Below are 13847 nucleotides of genomic sequence, written 5' to 3'. Positions count from 1 at the left end.
TCTGATTGTTGTTGTATATGTCGAGTCTTGACAGTGTTTGCATACATACTGTACATACACTGAGAATACCAAACATTAGGAACACCTTCCAAATATTGAGTTGCACCCCACCCCCATTTTGCCCTCAGAACAGCCTCAATTTGTCGGGGTATGGACTCTACAAGGTGTCGAAAGCGTTCCACAGGGATGCTGGCCCATGTTGACTCCAAAGCTTCCCACAGTTGTGTCAAGTTGGCTGGATGACCTTTGGGTGGTGGGCCATTATTGAAACACACAGGAAACTGTTGAGCGTGAAAAACCCAGTAGCGTTGCAGTTCTTGACACAAACCGGTGCGCCTGGCACCTACTACCATACCCCGTTCAAAGGCACTTAAATATTTTTGTCTTGCCCATTCACCCTCTGAATGGCACCCATACACAATCCATGTCTCAACTGTCTCAAGGCTTAAAAATCCTCCTACGGGGTATGGTAGTAGGTGCCAGGCGCACCAGTTAGTGTCAAGAACTTCAACGCTGCTGGGTTTTTCACGCTCAACAGTTTCCTGTGTGTATCAAGGACTAACCCTGCTTGGTTTCATAGGCAAGCCAGTTGGGTGGTATGTTACTGGCCAATGTTTAGACTCCTAGTTGCATCACAATTTTGTGGTCAATTAAGAATTTCTTGTGGATTTTGATGTGCGTGTGTGGGGTCATTGTCTTGCTGGAAGATTGACATTGGGGCCAAGTTTCAGCCTCCTGGCAGAGGCAACTAGGTTTTTGGCTAAAATCTCCTCGTAGAGTTCATGATGCCGTTGACCTTATCAAGGGTCCCAGGACCAGTGGAAGCAAAACAGCCCTATAATATCGAAGATCCACCACCATATTTTAAAGTAGGCATGAGGTTATTTTCTGCATCCTTCTTTCGAGGCCGAACCCACCACTGGTGTGTGTGTGTGTGGCCAAAGAGCTCTATTTTTGTCTCATCTGACCATAGTACACGGTTCCAATTCAAGTGCCAATGCCGTTTAGCAAACTCCAGGCGTTTTACATTTGTTGTTTGCTCTCAGTAATGGATTTTTACTGGCAACCCTTCCAAATAGCCTACTGGGATGGAGGTAGTGTCTAATTGTAGATTAGGAGACTTGGTGACCCCAAGATGCGAGAAAGTTTTGTAATTCTCCAACTGTTTGCCTGCCGAACCATTTTCCTCATTGTGTGTGGGGACAAGATACAATTGTGTCCTCTGCCAGGCACGTTTACTTGTTCCAGTGGTTTTAAACTTCTTCATTGTTGCCCTAATAGTGGTAAGTGATGTTTGTTTTTTCAGTTGTTTTTTTGTACCCATTGCCTGATTTTTTTTTTTTATATATTTTTTTGTCAACAACCATTTGTCTCTTTTAATTTGTGAATTCTTTGCCTTTCCCAATGGTGATGGATGACAAAGGGATTTTGCATGCGTGTTACCCCATTTTTTATACCCAGGTGAAACAGGAAGCAATGAAAGGACATAATACAGTTCCTTGAAATGAGATTAAGGGCTGGATTCAATGTGTATCACAGAGTATCACGGAAGATCCGCGTTATAGCTCGATTAAAATTTTAAGGCAATGTTCCTGTAGGGAGGCTCAGCCCCCGAAGTGACTCTTATCAACCGTATGCATTGAAGTGTTACTTACATTGGTGTTAGAAGTGGTTTGTGTGCGGTCTTGCAGGAGGGGTATGGTGTGGCATCCATGCTGTATGTAGGCCTAAGCACACCAGAATTTCTGCCAAGGTTTTTAATCTTATTGGTGCTTGGGTGGTATGTTTACTCTGTGTAGTGTAAAGGATTCTTGACTTTAGCGATTTTTTTCCTACTATCCATTGAATGTGCTGTATTCTCACTGTGTTCTCATATTGACTGTGTTCATCATGTCTATTGATTTATCTCTCTCCAAGAGACTAATCTATGGAGAACACAGAACACTGTGAATGGCCTTGGCTGCAATCATCCAGAGTCTGAGTGACTGTTTTATGTCATCTTATTATCTCCCAAGATAATTTTCTTCGGTTATAGTCACGGCCGTGTATATCCCCCCTCAAGCCGATACCACGACGGCCATCAAAGAACTTCACTGGACTTTTATGCAAACTGGAAACCACATATCCTGAGGCTGCATTTATTGTAGCCGGGGATTTTAACAAAGCAAATTTGAGGACTAGGCTGCCGAAGTTCTATCAACATATCGACTGTTGTACTCGCGCTGCCAAAATCCTCGACAATTGCTATTCGAACTTCCGGGATGGTTATAAGGCCCTCCCCCGCCCTCCTTTTGGAAAATCTGACCACGACTCCATTTTGCTCCTCCCTTCCTATAGGCAGAAACTCAAACAGGAAATACCCATGCTAAGGACTATTCAACGCTGGTCTGACCAATCGAAATCCACTCTTCAATATTGTTTTGATCACACGGACTGGGTAGCTTCCGAAAATAATTTAGACGAACACACTGAAACGGTGACTGAGTTTATCAGGAAGTGTATAAGTGATGTTGTGCCCACTGTGAATATTAAAACCTACCCTAACCAGAAACCGTGGATAGATGGCAGCATTCACGCCAATCTGAAAGCGCGAACCACCGCATTCAACCATGGCAATTTGACTGGGAATATGGCAGAATACAAACAGTGTAGCTACTCACTCCGCAAGACACGAGATGTATGTGGCAGGGTCTACAGACAATCACAGACTACAAAAGGAAAACCAGCCACGTCGCCGACACCGACGTCTCGCTTCCAGACAAGTTAAACACCTTCTTCGCCCGCTTTGAGGATAACACAGTGCCACTGACGAGGCCCACTACCAATGACTATGGCCTCTCCTTCTCTGTGGCCGATGTGATTAAGACATTTAAGCGTGTTAACCCCCGCAAGGCTGCCGGTCCAGACGGCATCCCTAGCCGCGTCCTCAGAGCATGCACAGACCAGCTGGCTGGTGTGTTTATGGACATATTCAATCTCTCCCTTTCCCAGTGGACTGCTGAGGACTGGGGTAAAGTCATTTTCTCTGATGAATCCCCTTTCCAATTGTTTGGGGCATCCGGAAAAAAGCTTGTCCGGAGAAGACAAGGTGAGCGCTACCATCAGTCCTGTGTCATGCCAACAGTAAAGCATCCTGAGACCATTCATGTGTGGGGATGCTTCTCAGCCAAGGGAGTGGGCTCAGCCATGAATAAAGAATGACACCAACACATCCTCTGAGAGCAACTTCTCCCAACCATCCAAGAACAGTTTGGTGACGAACAATGCCTTTTCCAGCATGATGGAGCACCTTGCCATAAGGCAAAAGCGATAACTAAGTGGCTCGGGGAACATACATTTTGGGTCCATGGCCAGGAAACTCCCCAGACCTTAATCCCATTGAGAACTTGTAGTCAATCCTCAAGAGGCAAAACCCCACAAATTCTGACAAACTCCAAGCACTGATTATGCAAGAATGGGCTGCCATCAGTCAGAATGTGGCCCAGAAGTAAATTGACAGCATGCCAGGGCGGATTGCAGAGGTCTTGAAAAAGAAGGGTCAACACTGCAAATATTGACTCTTTGCATAAACTTAATGTAATTGTCAATAAAAGCCTTTGACACTTATGGAATGCTTGTAATTATACTTCAGTATACCATAGTAACATCTGACAAAAATATCTAAAAACACTGAAGCAGCAAACTTTGTGAAGACCAATACTTGTGTCATTCTCAAAACTTTTGACCAGGACTGTATGTGACAAATAAAATGTGATTTTATTTTATTTTATTTTTTATTAAACCTTGTGTTAGTTTCTGCCTCATGTTAGTTTCATTGAGATACAAATCTGTTCTGCATGAGGGTTTATTGTCTTCTCAGGAATTCTGCCTTCCCTGTGTTCCTCTTGCCATCCTCCTCTGTGGTGAAATAACACATATGGAATCATCTAGTACAGTGTGCAAAGCTGTCATCAAGGCAAAAGGTGGCTATTTGAAGAATCTCAAATATAAACTATATTTAGAATTGTTTAACACCTTTTTTGGTTACTACATGATTCCATATGTGTTATTTCATAGTTTTGATGTATTCTCTATTATTCTACAATGTAAAAAAATTTAAAAATAAAGAAAAACCCTTGAATGATGTCACGCAAGTGTAGGTGGGTGATGTGGTGGAATCAGACGCAGGACACCGGAGTATAGTCCACAAGACTTTAGTATAAATCCAACACGGAAAATACTAATACAATATCCAAAGGCGCAACAAATACGCACAAAGGCAAAACGAAACCAAGAGCGCACCAGACAAGTGCGAAAACTCTCCAAAACAGTGGAGGGAAGCTCAACCGAGCGAACATGTAGAAACCCTACACATGACTGACAAAATCCAATAACACACAACACTAGACAAACACAACGAGAAACTTATAGGACACTAATTACGCCAAATGAGAAACAGGTGTGAAAACAAACAGACAAAAGCAAACGAACATGAAACATACAACGGTGGCAGCTAGAATTCCGGAGACGACGAACGCCGAAGCCTGCCCGAACAAGGGAGAGAGGCAGCCTCGGCCGAAACCGTGACAGTACCCCCCCCTTGACGCGCGGCTCCAGACGTGCGCCGACTCCGGCCTCGGGGACGACCCGGAGGACGTGGAGCAGGGCGCGTCGGATGCCCCCGATGGAATTCCATCAGGAGCGACGGGTCCAAAATGTCTCTCCTCGGCACCCAGCACCGCTCCTCCGGACCGTACCCCTCCCACTCCACTAGATACTGGAGACCCCCCATCCGACGTCTCGAATCCAAGATGGACCTCACGGAGTACGCCGGTGCCCCCTCGATGTCCAGTGGGGGCGGAGGAGTCTCCCCTATCTCATTTTCTTGGAGTGGGCCCGCTACCACCGGCCTGAGAAGGGACACATGGAACGAGGGGTTAATACACTTATACTCCACAGGTAGCTGTAATCTATAACATACCTCGTTCAACCTTCTCAGGACTTTAAATGGCCCTACAAACCGCCGACCCAGTTTCCGACAGGGCAGGCGGAGGGGCAGGTTTCTGGTAGAGAGCCAGACTCGATCACCAGGTGCGTACACCGGTCCCTCACTGCGGTGGAGATCAGCGCTCGCCTTCTGACGTCGGAGGGCCCGCTGCAGGTGGACGTGTGCAGCGTTCCAAGTCTCCTCCGAGCGCCGCGCCCACTCATCCACCGCAGGAGCCTCGATCTGGCTCTGCTGCCAGGGTGCCAGAACCGGCTGGTAACCTAACACACATTGAAATGGAGTTAGGTTAGTGGAGGAATGGCGTAGGGAATTCTGGGCCATCTCGGCCCAGGGAACGTACCTTGACCACTCCTCCGGCCGGTCCTGGCAGTATGTTCTGAGAAACCTACCCACATCCTGGTTTACGCGTTCCACCTGCCCATTACTCTCCGGGTGGTAACCCGAGGTGAGGCTCACCGAGACCCCCAACCGCTCCATAAACGCTCTCCAGACTCTGGAGGTGAATTGGGGACCTCGATCAGCCACAATGTCCTCGGGTACCCCGTAGTGCCGGAACACATGGGTGAATAGTGCTTCGGCAGTTTGTAGGGCAGTAGGAAGACCCGGCATGGGGAGCAAACGACAGGCCTTAGAGAACCGGTCCACAACGACCAGGATGGTAGTATTCCCTTGGGAGAGGGGAAGGTCTGTTATAAAATCCACAGAGAGGTGGGACCATGGTCGTTGTGGAACGGGCAGGGGTAGCAACTTACCCCTAGGCAGATGTCTAGGCGCCTTACACTGGGCGCACACCGAGCAGGAGGAAACATAAACCCTCACATCCCTTGCCAACGTGGGCCACCAGTACTTGGCACTAAGACAGTGCACTGTCCGGCCGATACCCGGATGTCCAGAGGAGGGTGACGTGTGAGCCCAATAGATCAATCGATCCCGAACCTCGAGCGGAACGTACCTCCGACCCTCCGGGCACTGTGGTGGACTAGGGTCGGTGCGTAACGCCCGCTCGAGTTCAGCATCGACCTCCCACACTACCGGTGCCACCAGACACGACTCCGGCATTATGGGAGTGGGCTCCACGGACCTCTCCTCCGTGTCATACCGCCGAGACAGCGCATCTGCCTTACCATTCTGTGACCCAGGGATGTACGTGATCTTAAAAGTGAACCTGGTCAAGAACATACTCCATCTTGCCTGGCGAGGGTTCAGCCTCCTCGCCGCCCGGATGTACTCCAGGTTACGGTGGTCCGTCAAAATGAGGAAAGGGTGTTGAGCCCCCTCAAGCCAGTGCCTCCACACCTTTAGAGCCTGTACCACGGCTAACAGCTCCCTGTCCCCTACGTCATAGTTCCGCTCCGCCGGACTGAGCTTCTTAGAATAAAAAGCACAGGGGCGGAGTTTAGGTGGCGCGCCAGACCGTTGTGAAAGCACGGCTCCTAAACCGGCCTCTGACGCGTCCACCTCTACCTGGAACGGCAAAGAGGGATCCGGATGCGCCAGCACCGGGGCCGAGGTAAACAGGTCCTTCAGCCTCCCAAACGCCCTGTCCGCCTCGGCCGACCACTGCAGACGCACCGGACCCCCCTTCAAAAGAGACGTGATGGGAGCTGCCACCTGTCCAAAACCCCGGATAAACCTCCGGTAGTAATTCGCAAACCCCAAAAACTGCTGCACCTCCTTCACAGTGGTTGGTGTTTGCCAATTACGCACGGCCGACACCCGGTCTACCTCCATCTTCACCCCTGACGCAGACAACTGATACCCCAAAAAGGAGACCGACTCCTGGAAAAACAGACACTTCTCTGCCTTCACATACAGGTCGTGCTCCACCAGCCTCCGCAACACTCTACGCACCAGGGCCACATGCTCGACACGGGTAGGCGAGTACACGAGAATGTCATCAATGTACACAACCACCCCCTGCCCCTGCATGTCCCTGAAGATCTCATCCACGAATGATTGGAAAACTGACGGAGCGTTCATCAACCCGTATGGCATGACCAGATACTCGTAATGGCCCGAGGTGGTACTAAAGGCTGTCTTCCATTCATCGCCCTCCCTGATGCGCACCAAGTTGTACGCGCTCCTGAGATCTAATTTAGTGAAGAAACGCGCCCCATGCAACGACTCAGTCATGGTCGCAATCAGCGGGAGTGGATAACTGTACTTCACCGTAATCTGATTGAGACCACGGTAATCGATGCACGGGCGCAAACCACCATCCTTTTTCTTCACAAAAAAGAAACTCGAGGACGCAGGGGAAGTGGAAGGCCGTATGTATCCTTGTCTCAGAGATTTGTCTATGTAAGTCTCCATAGCTTTCTTCTCCTCCTGAGACAGAGGATACACATGGCTCCGTGGGAGCGCAGCTCCTGCCTGGAGATCTATCGCACAATCTCCCTGCCTATGGGGCGGCAACCGCGTCGCCCTCGCCTTACTAAACGCAATAGCCAAATCCCCATACTCAGGGGGAATGTGCAATGCGGGCACCTGGTTTGGACTCTCCACCGAGGTAGCCCCTACGGAAACGCCCAAACATCTACCCACACACTGAGCAGACCACTCCATCAGAGCCCTCTCCTGCCACGAAATAGATGGGTTATGGGTACTTAACCAGGGCATGCCCAGCACCACCGGATACGCAGGAGAGTCAATCAGGAACAGCTGAATCATCTCCTGATGATCCCCCTGCGCACACATCCTAAGTGGCGCCGTGACCTCCCTGATTAAGCCCGTACCCAACGGACGGCTATCTAGGGCATGAACGGGGAAAGGAACATCAACAGGAATAAGGGGAATCCCTAACGCTAAACAAAACTTTTTATCAATAAAATTCCCAGCCGCGCCTGAATCTACCAGCGCCTTATGCTGGGAATGAGGTGCGACCTGTGGGAAACGCACAGGCATACAAAAATGGGCAACAGTGAGCTCTGGGTGAGTGGGGCGCCTACTCACCTGGAGGGAATCCCCAGTGCGGGACCTGTCGTCATCCCCCCTAGGAGGCCATCCCCAGCACCTAGCCGCGGTGTGTCCTCCCCGACCACAGTTGGTGCAGTGGATGGACCCCCTAGCCAACCGACTCCTCCTCTCTCTAGCGCCAGCGCCCCCGAGCTCTATAGGACACGGCTCGGAGGCGCTGGAGGGTGAAATGGACGGACCCTCCTCAGGACGTCCGCGGGTAGCCAGTAGGTTATCCAGCCTGATGGACATGTCGACCAGCTGGTCGAAAGAGAGGCTGGTGTCCCTACAAGCCAGCTCCCGACGGACGTCCTCTCGTAGGCTACATCTGTATAGATCGACGAGGGCCCGCTCATTCCACCCTGCATCTGCCGCTAGAGTACGGAATTCAAGAGCGAATTCTTGGGCACTCCTCCTCCCCTGCCGGAGGAAGACCAGACGCTCCCCCGCCGCTTTCCCCTCCGGGGGATGGTCAAACACCGCCTTGAAGCGGCGGGAGAACTCGTTGTATGTGATAGTCTCGGCGTCGATCTTCCTCCACTCCGCGTTGGCCCATTCCAACGCCTTCCCGGACAGGCAGGAGATCAGGGCGGACACGCTCTCATGCCCCGAGGGTGCCGGGTGTACGGTGGCCAGGTACAGCTCCACCTGGAGGAGGAATCCCTGACACCCAGCCGCGGTTCCGTCGTAGGCCCTCGGGAGAGAGAGTCGGATTCCTCGGGGTTCTGGCGCTGGAATGGGCGGACTGGCCGATGGTGCTGGCAGGGAGGGAGGTGGTGGAGGCGTTCCCCAGCCTCGGAGGGTGGTGATCACCTCCTGCAGGGCGGTCCCCATCTGAAGTATCTGGTCCTGTTGTTCCCGAACCTGGGCCTCCAGCCTCGTCGGGGCTGCTTCGGCTCCTGCTGATTCCATGTAGGGTGTGTTATTCTGTCACGCAAGTGTAGGTGGGTGATGTGGTGGAATCAGACGCAGGACACCGGAGTATAGTCCACAAGACTTTAGTATAAATCCAACACGGAAAATACTAATACAATATCCAAAGGCGCAACAAATACGCACAAAGGCAAAACGAAACCAAGAGCGCACCAGACAAGTGCGAAAACTCTCCAAAACAGTGGAGGGAAGCTCAACCGAGCGAACATGTAGAAACCCTACACATGACTGACAAAATCCAATAACACACAACACTAGACAAACACAACGAGAAACTTATAGGACACTAATTACGCCAAATGAGAAACAGGTGTGAAAACAAACAGACAAAAGCAAACGAACATGAAACATACAACGGTGGCAGCTAGAATTCCGGAGACGACGAACGCCGAAGCCTGCCCGAACAAGGGAGAGAGGCAGCCTCGGCCGAAACCGTGACAAATGAGTAGGTGTGTCCAAACATTTGACTGGTAGTGTATGCTGAGCCTATTTGCAATGTGTTTACAAAGCAGGAAATGTAAAATAAGCATTACATTTTTCGCCATGATCAGCTCGTAAGACTTTTATGGATGCAAACTTGAAACCACTGATGATAATTTAGCCCATGGGATGAAACTCCTGGACAGCAGTTGTGAGTAGCCTGATTGCCCATTCCATATTGTCAATTTTACTTTGACCTGTCCTGTTTTTAAGATATGTTTGTTAACGTCAGCAAATTTTTTCTTTGATTGGGCGGCATTCAGGTTCGGCTATTTGATCGGAGAAACCTGCTTGATGTAAAAAGTTTCAGTCTCATTACATTGTCATAGATTTTATCTCCAGCCTGTAGGCTACAGAAAAGGCTGAATACTCTTTCTACCAGTGGCGGTCAGTGCCGTTTAAGATGAGGCAGGACGATTATTTTTATTATAGCATATTGGATGACTGTCATTCATATTCCATTCACCCAGTTCAATGTAACAGTGATAGGTTTAGGCTACTACATGATTCTCACATTTTTCTGAGGTTGCTACAACCTAACCTATGAATGACAGTTTATAATGTAGGTGCACACAGGTTGAGAGACAAATTTGAGGTGACAGACAGTGACACATGGACAGACAGTGACACATTCAATACCGCCTTGCACACTCTTGCCTGATATAGGGTGTACTCATTAGTCCAACAGTTGCAAACTAGAGTTTCTATTGGACAAATTCAGGAATGTTTATCCCCGTTTTGTTCCGTTTTCTTTTTTCAACAGAATCGGCAGAATGAATACACCCCTGATCACGCGTAGACACAGTTCACTTTTATAGCAGCCACGTTCTATTCCTTCTCGCATCTATGCGCTCTCCTCCTCTCACCTCTTCCCTTCACTTGTGGACTTCAATGTACAACACATCAGCTGTATGTGACCTGGCGAAAAAACCTTTCCAAGCCAAACCGCTACGCACAGCCTACATCGTGGCGTGAGGCGCGCTGGGAATGGACAAGATAAATACTTTGCGTCCCTGCCTTTGACAAAGTGGGCACTGGTTTTCACAGGCCGGCATCAGTGCTCACCTAAAAAGCCCATATGCCACTGGTTGAGAAAAATTCAGTGGCGTGTATTCATGGGGCCAAGGGAAGCCAGGCTTCCCAAAATATTTGACCAATAAACATTTTTAAATAAATAATAATTGATCTTTCCTCTCTCAATTCGCAAGTGGCTGAATCTCACCAGAAAAGTCATCCGAGCAAGGGAAACAGCGCCCCTCTGTCTCAGTATGTGTAGCCCATGTATCTGATGCTGTCTGGAACAAAAGAGTATGACATGTTGCCGCCGTAGCATTTGATTGATTGATGCCAGCAAACATTTGGCCTCCCTTGATATGCTCAACTGTGGGTTGTCCCGGTGCAGCAAAATGCCCCCCAAGGGAGGCCAGTTTGGATTTGGCTTCACACCAATCAAATCACATCCTAAGCAAAACATCATCATTGTCAGACAAATGTGTCTGTTTCTGGTCTGCTTGTGTTGATGTCCCGTAGTAGCTAGCTTGCTAAATCGCCCCTTTCCTAAGCCATGGATGGAGATATGGATTTGGACTTGCGGTTTTTACTTAATTCTCTGTACAGGCCAATGATTATGATTCTGATCTAACCATAAATTAATATATTGTGCCACTGGCCTGAGACGTCCAATATGTAGCCAAGATGTAGCCTAGTAGCTAGGTAACTTAGTTGGTTCATTTTTGGCCATGTGAGGAAGTTAGACTAGCAAGCATTTTAGCTAGTTAGCCTATGAAAATGAAAACAAAAAGCGTACTGTATGATAAAGGGGGCAAATACTTTTTCATAGCACTGTATATGACAGACCCATAGACCGTTTTGCCAACATGAAAGAGAGGAAGATGCCATTGGCGTTCAACTAGTCTACGAGTAATGAGAGTCAACTTTTTTTTTTACTTGCGCAAGCATGCACACACACACACACACACACACACACAGAAATCAGTACCATGGACAACCACATGATATTTAGCAACATTGATTGGACTAAATCGTTTTTGGTATCTTTATGTTTGTTTTCAGTGTATTAAACTAAGCATATATAGCCTTGTTGTTTAAATGTTTTAAGTTGAAATGGTGCTGGTATAGCGGAGGCAGTGCTCCTGTTGTCTTTAACTCGGTGGTTCTAAATCAGTAAATTGTTTAGTAAACTTGCTGCAGGTCGTACCACTGTTTGTTACGTGCAATATTTGCTTTGTGGACTTCACCGGACAGATATTGCTCTCCGGTTTTGTGATGAAACAAACGTATGTTTAGTGAAAATTATTCCGCAACTGGTTGAATGTTGTCTTTTTTGTTGTCATGGTCTTATTGAATATCATGGTGGGAACTAATGGGTTATGGAGCAAACAACGCAATTATCACAACATACTGTAGGTTGTAATATGGCTTTTTTTACTGAATTGGCTTCCCCAGTGATTTTACCCACACACCGCTACTGGAGAAATTGTCATTGTTTTTGGGCAGAATTATGTGAGGTTTTATGTGTTGTTGGTGGTGCTTCTTGGTCAGTTTGGTTCAGAAAAATGCCACCCCATGTCAATCTGCCGCAATAGGCGGCCACCTAGTCTTGCCTAATGAGTGGGCTGGCCTTAACTGATACACTTCACAAGAATTAGTAAAGCCAGAGTCACCTTAGAAGCGTAGACATAAGGGAATGTACATGAAAACAAGCATACAATAAGTGTACTGGACAATTTATTGGTGCATCTGCATTAGCATTATAAATTAAAATATGTTCACAATTGTATGAATTGATCAGACATTTATTTGATCATTTACAATAGGCCAGCATAGGCGAGATATTGATCAACATGAACACTCATGAGAAATAAAAGGTGAGAAATAATGGTGAGACACCATTTGACATAAAAAATTAATAATCATTCGAGCCATAAGCCTAATATAGGGACCCAGCCACCCTACAGTGTGCAGGATCCCCATTGATTCCTACAATTTGTAACACTCATCTCCGTCCAAATGCTTGAAAAAGACAATACAAAGCAACAATGTGATGTCATATCACGTAAAAAGTGAATTACTTAGGCTTTAGGAAATGCAACCAACTACAGAGATTGATGGGGAGGGGAGCGGGGGAGGAGGCAGACCCATGTGCCCCACTTCAATCAAGCAGGCTTCAGTCCTGCTATGGCCTCCTCCTTGTCAAGCCTCTCACACTGTGCAGCAGACAGGGGTCATGGGATGGACAGCTCACACTGCTTCCCCACATAAGGCGTTGGATCAAGCGTGACCTTGTTGAAGAGGAGATCCAGGAGCCTGTCTATGTAGCATGTAATGTTTTTGAAAAGGGAAGTGTTTGTTAAATGGGTATTGAATTTAATTTCCTTTTAATTACTGTTAATGAAAAGGATGCTATCAATTCGTTGATGTAGTGATCTACTCATTGTACAATGTGTTTCTGGTGTACTCAATTTGAATTTGAAAAAAGTAATATAAACAATGCAAAGTCAATACTTTGTAGAGCCACCTTTTGCAGCAATAACAGCTGCAAGTCTCTTGGGGTATGTCTCTATAAGCTTGGCACATCTAGCCACTGGGATTTCTGCCCATTCTTCAAGGCAAAACTGCTCCAGCTCCTTCAAGTTGGATGGGTTCCGCTGGTGTACAGCAATCTTGAAGTCATACCACAGATTCTCAAATGGATTGAGGTCTGGCCTTTGACTAGGCCATTCCAAGACATTTAAATGTTTGCCCTTAAACCACTCAAGTGTTGCTTTAGCAGTATGCTTAGGGTCATTGTCCTGCTGGAAGGTGAACCTCCGTCCCAATCTCAAATCTCTGAAAGACTGAAACAGGTTTCCCTCAATAATTTCCCTGTATTTAGCACCATCCATCATTCCTTCAATTCTGACCAGTTTCCTAGTCCCTGCCGATGAAAAACATCCCCACAGCATGATGCTGCCACCACCATGCTTCACTGTTGTGATGGTGATCTCGGGGTGATGAGAGGTGTTGGGTTTGCGCCAGACATGACGTTTTCCTTGATGGCCAAAAAGCTCAATTTTAGTCTCATCTGACCAGAGTACCTTCTTCCATATGTTTGGGGAGTCTCCCACATGCCTTTTGGCGAACACCAAACGTGTTTGCTTCTTTTTTTCTTTAAGCAATGGCTTTTTTCTGGCCACTCTTCTGTAAAGCCCAGCTCTGTGGAGTGTACGGTTTAAAGTGGTCCTATGGACAGATACTCAAATCTCCGCTGTGGAGCTTTGCAGCTCCTTCAGGATATCTTTGGTCTCTTTGTTGCCTCTTTGATTAATGCCCTCCTTGCCTGGTCCGTGAGTTTTGGTGGGTGGCCCTCTCTTGGCTGGTTTGTTGTGGTGCCATATTCTTTCCATTTTTTAATAATGGATTGAATGGTGCTCCATGGGATGTTCAAAGTTTCTGATGTTTTTTTATAACCCAACCCTGATCTGTACTTCTC

This window comes from Coregonus lavaretus (assembly GCF_964263955.1).
Source record: "Coregonus lavaretus genome assembly, chromosome: 10".
Lineage (NCBI taxonomy): Eukaryota > Metazoa > Chordata > Actinopteri > Salmoniformes > Salmonidae > Coregonus > Coregonus lavaretus.
This window is presented reverse-complemented; position numbering follows the sequence as displayed.